The sequence below is a fragment of the Chinchilla lanigera genome, unplaced genomic scaffold, assembly GCF_000276665.1.
Source record: "Chinchilla lanigera isolate Chin_1 unplaced genomic scaffold, ChiLan1.0 scaffold00146, whole genome shotgun sequence".
NCBI lineage: Eukaryota > Metazoa > Chordata > Mammalia > Rodentia > Chinchillidae > Chinchilla > Chinchilla lanigera.
In genome coordinates, this window is record NW_004955547.1 from 1,856,721 (window position 1) to 1,866,553 (window position 9,833).

The 9,833-nt window shown below is 49.8% G+C and overlaps 1 protein-coding gene across 2 annotated transcripts in view; it reads right to left on the reverse strand.

Annotated features, from left to right (window-relative positions):
- Positions 1-2,607, reverse strand: part of Galnt6 (polypeptide N-acetylgalactosaminyltransferase 6) — a 30,561-nt gene extending 27,954 nt beyond the window's left edge. The window contains exon 1 of one of the 2 annotated variants that reach the window (XR_001232221.1): positions 2,406-2,607. The gene's annotated coding sequence lies outside the window, so the exon portion shown is untranslated. The remainder of the gene's footprint in view (positions 1-2,405) is intronic. The other variant, XM_005411909.2, reaches the window with a different exon arrangement.
- Between the last annotated feature and the right edge of the window lie 7,226 nt (positions 2,608-9,833).

Sequence of the window (9,833 nt, forward strand, 5' to 3'; positions counted from 1 at the left end):
TGCAAAAACAAAATAAAAAAATATACATATTTTTTATTTCTAGGCTATGAGGTTTGTCTGTCAGTTTTTAAGAATTGTTGAAAATCCTGCTGGGTGTGGTGGCTCACGCCTGTAATCCCAGCACTTGGGAGGCTGAGGCAGGAGGATCGTTGCGAGTTCAAGACCAGCCTAGGCTACAAAGTGAGCTCAAGGCCACCTGAACTGCATAGCGAGACCCTGTCTCAAAAAGACCAAAAAAAAAAAAAAAAAAGAAAATCCACCGCCCAAAGTCCTTATATAAAAGTGGTCCCATGCAATTCAAACTTGTGTTGTCTGTGGGCAGACTGTATTCTATAATTCTATATCTACATAGCTTTTGCAAAAAAAAAAAAAAATTTAAATCTGAGATTCTATAACACTGTCCAGGCAAGACAGAGCGTAGGCACGCACCAGCCTCCACCCTGAGCACTTGCTCTATGCTTCAGAGATGAATGATTGCAAAACTTTCTGTGCCAAGCTCTGGCAGGGGCTGAGCGCTAGATGCTCATGGCAAGAGGCCTGGGCACAAGTCCCAGTTCTGTCTCTTCTAGTAATGGCACCTACCTCCTAGGGCTGGTATAAGGATTAACTAAAAAAAAACAAAAACAATTCATGGAAAAAGTTTGGCAATCTCTGTGAATGGTAAGTTCTCAGAAAGCATTAGTCTTTATCATTAGCCATGTGTGACCCATCGGCAATTTGCTTAATCCTTGTCAGCCTCAATTTCCCCATCTATAAAGTGGGGGTAACTAACACCTAATCAGATAATGTATGTAAAATACTCAGCAGAGTACCTGTCATTTACTAAGCCCTCAACAAATGGTATGAAGTATTTCTTTTATTATAACTAATAAATCCCTACTCAGCTTCTCAGCAATTGTCCCAAAGCATCTGGTCTTTGGCTAAAACTCTGGGCTGGGAGAGAGGGCTGGTTTCTTTCACAACATCAGATTCAGTAGTATCAAAAATCAAATAAAAGAAACATCTTTGAGGGGCTGGGGATTTAGCTCAGCGGCACAGCGCCTGCCTGGCAAGCGCAAGGTCGTGAGTTCGATTCCTGGTACCAGAAAAAAAAAAAAGAAACATCTCTGATTGTCTGTTTTGTATTCAGTATTGTCTAGGAGGTGGGAGGAAGACTTGTGCTCTCTGCCTGTATTCACTAAGCGTCTGCTGTCTGCCCCGGACTCTGCAAGATGAAGAGAGCACAGAGATGAGCCAAGCCAGCCCTGGGGAGGGCAGTCAGCTGAGGGAGTCAGATTGTACACAGAGATTACTCAGCCTGCAGGCAGCACGAAGAGGCACCCTTGGGTGAAGGAGAAAGAATGCAGGAAACTCAGTCAAAGGGAAAGGCAAAGAAGCCTTGCAGGGGGAGAAGCTTGGGCCGAGCACCAACTCGAGAGTAAGCAGCCCAGGGAGGTGAGCATAGTTCAGGTGGAGAGAAAGACACACAGCAAAGGCCCACAGGTGGGAGGCAGGATGACTAACCAGAGGATGCACGCAGTCTGATGTGATGGGGGTGTGAAGTCTGGTAGAAGCGGTGGAAGATGGGCCTGGAGTGGCTACCGAGGCCCAGTTATGAGGGCTTTGTCTGTCATGCTGAGGAGTTTGCCCTTGACCTGAGACATGAGGCATAATAAACGGTTAGCTAGGAGCCCAGCATTCTAGGAAGAGCAATATGATATCTGGTAGAAGGTGTCTAGGAGACGGATCTGCTCGGCAGCTGGACAGTCAGTCAGGAGGGGCCTGGGCATCAGACCCAAGACAGCAGTGCCAGAGCACAGAGGGGATGTGATGCTAGCAAAACTCCCTTGGGTGCTGGGGTGGAACACAGGAATACACAAAAAGGTGTGGGCCTCTGTTCCTTCCTCTAAGGACTGAAAAGTCTTGCTGGGGAACAGGAAGTGGAAGCACTGGGTCCAGGTATACCTGTCCTGGGAGGAGACAGGAGCAGGAAAAAGATGGTTTCCTGAGTCCCCTTTTGTATTCTGATCCCTGACTACATTTCCTATCCAAAAGTTAATAAAATTAAAACATAACATAGCACAGGTGGCAAATGCCAAGACAGAAAGGTAAAGCTCCCTGTGAGCTTGGTGAGGGTTTCTAGGCAGAAACAGAGATTCAGAGGAGAGTTACTGTCCCATCCCGGGGGCTGAGCTATGCCAGGGTCAGTCCAAGGCTGCTTGAGCGAGGTGCCTCAGCAGCTCTGGAAGGGTTGCAGCCAAGCTCACACAGACGGCTGCAGAACGGGGGACTGTGCAACAGGGTAGCACTGAATCCAGGGCTGCACCGTTTCTGCTACTCTCCCACTCGAGGAAGAGAGAGGGAGGGCAGGTGGAAACAAAGGCGAGAAACACTGAGTTACTAGCAAGAGTCATCGCGGGACTTACCTCCTGCACAAAGACCGCTCCGGCTGAGTCACCCAGGTCACGCCAACTTCTTCATCCTGGCCCTGCCTCGTGACCCCTAGCAGTGGGGTTTGTCTCTGCTCCTCATATTCCCCCTGGAGAAGGGAAACCAGGGTTAAGTTGAGCTCACCCTAGACATCTACTCTCTCAATATAACCTGGAAGTCTAAAGCTTTCTCTCTGGGACCTGCAGTTCCTCAAGGTACTAACCACATCCTGAAACGAAACGAGACACCTATGATTAGGCTTGGCAGCAGGGGACTCACTGTTTGCTCAGTTTGCGGGCAACAAAGAGGCATGCAATCCAGTGGAAGCCACAGGAGTTTGAGATTAAGGATTCCTGCTCTCTGAATAGGAGGCGATTCCCACAAGTGTGATTAATAAGGGCAGAGAGGTCACCCTGCCACTAGCCTTGGAATAGCCCCTACTATTTGTCAAGTGCAGGGTTTCACAGGACCCCACGTCCTGCCAGTCTCCTGCCCCTCAGGCCTTAACAGCTGGCCTCCAGGGTCCCTGGCCTCATCCACTCATTCCTCTGCTGCTGCTGCTGCTGCTGCTGCTGGGCATTAGATTAGTTCCCAAGTCTTTTCCCCCAACCCATCCTTGGGCTGCCACCTGCAGACTGTCAATGCTGAGGCAATGCCGAAAATCCTCTTCTGGGAAGCCTCCTAGATTGACCAAATGAGACTTGCTTCTCTGGGCCGCCAGCCAGAACGTGAACGTCTCTCATCAGTACAAGGAGCAGATTCGGGGTCTATCTGACCGCTGATTACCACCCACTGTATACGGCATTGTAAAGTCACTTTACAGTGTGGCAAAGCAGCATAAAAAACATTTTTAAACAGAGCAAAATAGGATGGAAAAGGAAATACCAAAGTATAGCACATGTAATATGGGTAGGTATTGTTTTATTAAATTTTCATTTTGGCTATTAGGTATACTTAGAGAGGGTACCAAAAGTCTCAGTGCAGGCTTAAACTTTACTAACTTTAGAAGTATGAATGCTGTAGATTTAACATAAACTATCATGGGAAAGTTTTACATTTCTTTTGAATTTTTTTTTTTTTTTCCCGGTACCGGGAATCAAACTTACAACCTTGCGCTTGCCAGGCAGGTGCTGTGCCACTGAGCTAAATCCCCAGCCCCTGAATTTTGAATAATCAACTTTTACTCTAATATTTATTTCAGTCTCTTGAAGATGACAAACACTGCTTGATACAAAACTGAAACTAAAAATTTATTATGCAAAATCCCTAACACTACCCAGGTGTGGCGGCACACGCCTACAGGCTCAGCTTCTTGGGAAGGTGAGGCAGGAGGATCACAAGTTTGAGGCCAGCCTGGGCAACTTAGTGAGACCTTATCTTAACAAAAGAAATAGAAAGGACTGGGGCTGTAGGTAAGTGTAGAACATGCCTTAGTTTGATCTCCAGTGCCACACCCACCCACCCAAAGCATAAAACTTAATAAAGTAAAAGAAGTGTAAATGATTAAATTTTTCAAATGACTTTTTTTGGTTTACATCTTATAAATTCTGATGCTATTACAAGTATAAATCTGCTCTAAGACTTTGAGGACACACTGTCACACACATGTCCCGATATGCCCTTTAAAATATCTTCTTGCTGGGCGTGGTGGCACACACCTGTAATCCCAGCACTCGGGAGGCTGAGTCCCGAGGATCATTGTGAGTTTGAGGCCAGCCTGGGCTACAAAGTGAGCTCGAGGCCAGCCTGAACTGCATAGCAAGACCCTGCATCAAAAGGATAAAAAAAAAAAAAAATCTTTTCCAGTCATAGAAGTTAAAAAGCCAGTGATATGGTCTAATCCCTCTATTTTATATCCTAACCTCCTCCAGGAAGCCTTCTGAGGTCTATTAGCAGAATTAACTTCTCCCTACCCTTTAGCCTCCTGTTTTTTTTGTTTTGTTTTGTCTTTGTGGGTACCAGGAGTCGAACTCAGGACCTTGCGCTTGCCAGGCAAGTGCTTGTGTGGTCTTCCTGTTTTGTTTTTCCAGTGCTGAGGACCAAATCCAGGGCCTTGTGCATTCTAGGCTGGTATTTTACTGCTGAGCCACACCTCCAGCTCGACCTTCAGTTTTCATTTGAACTTTGCCGTTAGGGCAGGCTACCCTGGTCAGAGGCGTCTCTTCTTCTCCTAGGACCTGAACACCGAGCCTGAAAGGCAGTGTCATTTCACTTTTTATCCCTTGCAAAGTCTAGCAACGGTTTTTGCACACAGTAGGTATTCCATAAACTCTTGTTAAATGAAGTTAGGGTTAAAAGTTAAGCACTGGCTTCACTAAATAATCGTTTTAGAGACAGGATCTCACTAAGGAGCCCTGGCTGGCCTCAAACTTAACGATTGTACTGCATCAGCTTCCTAAGTGCTGGGAATACAGGCGTGTACCATGCACTTGCTACAAGTATCTGAGTTCTGTTCTGCTATTACGCATTAGCTGGCTGTCTTCACTAGTTCTGAGTACAGTTCCCTCATTTTATGGGTGAGGTTAGCTTGAAGTGATTTCACTGGTGACACACAGCCAGGGACTCCCAGGAACAGAACTGTGTCCCAACTCCCAGGCCACTGCCCTGCTTGCCCCTTTTACCTCCCCCTTGGACGTCACATGGGGACTGTGCTCTCCTGAGCGCCCCCCAGACCTCCTTGACGGCATCTGCTGTCCTCCCAGCTCCCACCCAGCAACTGGGATGCTTTAAACATGTGGAAACAATGTGAAAGCCAGGGTCAGCCACCCAGAACACACCCTTGCTGGCCAGGTGGTATCGGTGTAACACAATTTCTTCCTGTTTATCATCGAGCTGCTCACCTCGGAGAGACGTGGCAGCCAGGAAGCAAACCGTCACCGCCATCACCACAGGGATGTTTGCTCAGGTTACTAAGACTCGACCTCAAGGTCTTTTCAAAAAGCAAAGGGAGACCCTCGCCACTCTTGCTGAGGGCAGAGGTGTGCGGAGCTGGACATAATGCTGGGGAGGGAATAAGTCAGCTCCAGTTCCTGGTGAGAGAGGACTGCGAGGCTGTTTTGCCAAATGGTTGTCCTTTCTTCCCCACTAACACTTTGTCTCCGTCAGAGGCAGCACTTGCTCCCACAGTCCTGCTGTGAGGAGGAGCAGGTGATCTCCCGAAAAGAAAAGCACTTCTGTCACCTCTGATCCTTTTGACTGCAGAAGACTGGGAGATTTTCACTTTCCCCCATAATTATACCTTTGAGACGCTTCACCTTTTCCCCCAGACCAGACCTGCAGTACTGTTGCTTATTTTCCAGAAAGACTATTTTTTTAGTCAGTCTATCAAAAAATTCCCCTGGCAGGGCATGCTGATGTACACCTGTGGTCCCAGCACTTGGGAGGCTGAGGCAAGAGGATCGTGAGTTTGAGGCCAGCCTAGACTATACATATGAGTTCAAGGCCAGTCTGAACAATACAGTGAGACCCTGTCTCAAAAAAATCATAGCCAACTGTGGTGGTGCATGCCTGTAATCCCAGCACTCAGGAGGCTGAGGCAGGAGGACAGTTGAGAGTTCAAGGCCAGCCTGGGCTACAAAGTGAGCTGAAGGCCAGCTGGAACTGCATAGGGAGACCCTGTCTCAAAAAGACCAAAACAAAAACAAAAACAAAAAAGCCAAAGAAGGAAATTTCCCCCATCGTATCTACATTCACTTTCTGTTTACATACAATCTTAAGCTGCAGTTATCCAAACATGAATTTTCAACAGAAAAATCTAACCCACCTTTGTTCACCACTGTGTATCCAGATTAATGCTGGGCAAGACAGTAGGTGCTCACTAAATCTGCTGACTTATACTAAGCAAAAGTCACTGAAAATCAAACCAATAGGCGGCCAGATATGAAGTTCAGCAGTTCACGGGCTTTCCCCCGGAGGATCTCCAGGCCAATCAGGGTAGGGGTATGCCGCTGTTTATCTCAAGGAACCTAGGGATGATGGAGGTTCCCAAGCGGGGATAAGGTAGGCTTCTCTAATTGCCTGGGAATCTTGAAGACAGCGAGGCTGGGCTCAAGAGAAATCAAAAAGAGGAATGTGCATTGAGTGTTAGAATTCGTTGGCTGTAGTGTGAGGTTGGGGCCACTCTCCAGATTGGGGGGGCTGATAAAAGAGGCTAGAACTGGGGTTTTCCCTTCTTTCCTCACCCTGCAGTATGCTCTTGACTTCTACCTAGGGTAACTGGATACTCAACCTGCCACACCCTCAACTCAGGGCCTGTCTGGGCCCCTAAACTAGCCAGGCCTCCCCGCCTCCCTGTGTAGACAGTAGCATCAGAATCCTTGGAACAGCCCAGCTCCTGCTTCTGGCCCTGGCCCTGGCCCACTCCATGGCCCTGGCCTTCTCATTGTTGGGTTTACCCCACGCCTACTCCCAAACCCTGCTGGTTCATCCCCTGCCTCCACCATCCCTCCTTCCTCTCTACTCTCAAAACCGGTCATCGGCAACCATGTCCTTATCACCCAGCATCTGAAGGATCAACCAGAGCTGCCTGACAGCCTCCTTCGCCTCAGGCCTCTCGCCCCCTTTCACAATCAGAAAGCCAGGTTTATATTCCTTCGGTGCCTTATGATTGTGGCAGAAACCAAGGTTTGGACAGTCTGCTTGCTGTCTGCACTCACCCTCAAAGCCTGACCAGAACTTGGTGCTGGCTGTCTGTCTCCCCTCGGAGTCCTTATCTTCTGGCTACGCAGCCACAGTCCCATGCTTTCAAATTCTTACTCACAACCCTCTTCTTCCCAGAAGCCGCCTAGACAAAGGTGCGCGTCACTGCCCCCAGCGTTTACTTGCTCCCAAGTTACATTCACTACCCGCACTTTCTCACTGGGGTCTTCCCCACAGGACGAGGGCGAACCAACAGGACCGGACACCCAGATCCCATTTTCTTCTCCTTTCTGATCCTTAATTCCCGTCTCCAGGCTCGTGCATCCAGAATGCTTCTCCTGACTCCTCGGCCTGGCCTCTTGTGCCCGCATCATCCCTCCGGCCGGAGGTATGTAGCTCGGCCACTTCCTGCCCGTCCGCCCTTCCTTGCCATTCTGTACAGAGCTGAAGGTGAGGACTGGGCTTCTTCCTTCTTTCAAATCTCTGCCGAGGACGCAGGACTGGACTGGGCCGGGTATAAGAATAACCTGACTCTACAGGGACCTCAGGTACCACGAAAGAGTCCGCTAACAGCCCCTTTTCTCCCTGCACTGAACCTATCCTGTTCACCACACAAGCCTTTTTACACAGCACAATTACAGCATTGAGCCCCACACAGAGACAGGCACTGCCCTGCGCTTGACCTCTTGTTTATTCAAATTCGCATTCTCATCCCCATCAAATGAGAGTGACATTTTGGGCCTTCCCAGAGATGGGCAGGAGTTACATGGAAAACCAAGTTCACCCAAACTCTGGCACAGCCATTCACATGTCCCTCTTGACACATACACACCCAGTGTGGTCCTCAGTTTCACCTCCAGAGCTGGAGATGTTAGAGTATGTTATCAGACTCAAACTCCTGGGTTCAGGGCCTGGGATATAGCTCAGTGCACAAGTGCCTGCCTGGCAAGCGCAAGGTCCTGAGTTCGATTCCCGGTACAAAAAAAACAAAAACAAAAACAAAAAAACCCAGATGTTTTCAAACTCCTGGGTTCAAGCACTCCAGTCTCAGCTTCCCACATATCTGGGACTACAGGTATGTGCAGAGCACCCAGCTCTGCTGCCACTTTCAATATTACTTACATCAAATCGAGTTGCAGTTATCTTCTCTGTTTTACACAGAAGGAAACTGAAGCACAGAGAGGTTAGTCTGACTAAGGTCACACAGCTAGCGAGGAAGTAGCAGAGGCAGAATCTGCACTCAGGCCTCCAAAGCCCTCCCTCTTACCATATTGTCTGACACTTATCTGGTGCTTGGCCTTTCGCCAAAGCACTTGCATCTACACCTTGTCATTTTCTCCCCACCCAGGGAGTGTTTATGTGATTTGGCCAAGGTTGTACTGCTACATTAATGACAGAGCTGAGTCAGCCTCCCGCTCCCTTCATTATACGCACTGCCTCTTGCCTCTGCGTGAGCAGCCTGCAGCCCTGGATGAGCTGCGGCTTGGTCCTGACTTCTGTGAAGGAAATCACTGCACAGACCAAGCCTAGGGTCACATCTCCCATCCAGGTTTCTCCCAGCTGAACCTGGTCAGGATTTTCTGGTCTCAGAGGGGCCCTGATATGCGTGCGCTTTCCAGGCCTGAGCTCTTCCATGCCGCTCTGGGCGGGAGTCAGACCTGCCGCCTGTGGGCCCTGATATTTTAGCCCTGAATTTTTCACCTTTCCACTAGCTCCAGACTTCCTCTGCCTTTGTCAGTCCTGTCCTCCTCTCGGCCTGGGCGCTCCCAGAAGCAGTTTTCTCCTGTTACCTCTGGGCTCCGAAAGTGCATAGCATCACTGAGGATATGGAGCTGGGAAATGCCTGCGATGATACTGGCTATTACTGCTGGGTAATTTGAGTGAAAGTATGTTTCGAAGCCTCACCTTACCTTGTTCTAGTCATTACACGGATTTACCTGTCTCATCCGTCTAGTCCTTCCTCTGCTGGGCAGGGGTGCGGCTCATCCCTCAGCAGGGGAGAATGCGGCCTGCGTAGGGCACACGCAGTCCCTCGAGGCTTCCTGGTGTGTCCAGAGTTACTAACCTCACCTAGCGCCCATGAAGCGCACCTGCGATCTGGGGGTAAGCTACAGTTGGTTACTGCGGCAGTGTAGCGAGTCTGTTCTCAGCTTTGCTGGTCAACTGATTACCACCAGGTGCCCGGTCCCACTCTCGGCAGAGGTCTGGGTCTAGGACAACCGGCCTGGGGGCAGATAGCAAGCTGTTTCTCCTTTCTATCAGGGTGAGGCGTGGAACAAGTGACAAAAAAACCAGGAAGTTGGTGACAGTCACAGTCACACACACCCATTAGACCCCCTCCCACACAATGCCACACAAGTGCCTCCCTCCCCGCAAAAGGCCCAAGTATCAGGTACTGGTCACCCAGGCAGGGCTCTAAGGGACCCTGTCTCCTCGCTTGTCCCTTCTGCTTAGGTGAGAAGTGGCACCGGCTGGAGGGAACCTCTCTGACTTTCTGCCCAGAACACATGGGGTGGCCCAAGCGGGGAGATGTGCGCAGAAGGGGTGTGGGGCGTGGGTGGGTAAGGAGGGCGGAGGGCCCTGGAGGGGTGCGACGGCTGCGTGTCTCTCTCCCTCCAGCTTCCGAGGTCTGGGCTCCCGGCTCATTCCTTAGCTTCTTGAGCGCAAAAATGAAGGGGTTCTAGCGAGGGAGGAGCCACAGGCCACCGCGCGGGCGAGGAGCGGAGAAAGGAGGCGGCAGCCTGGCCCAGCCCCTGTATTTTGCTCTGGGGGACCGAACTCCAGGC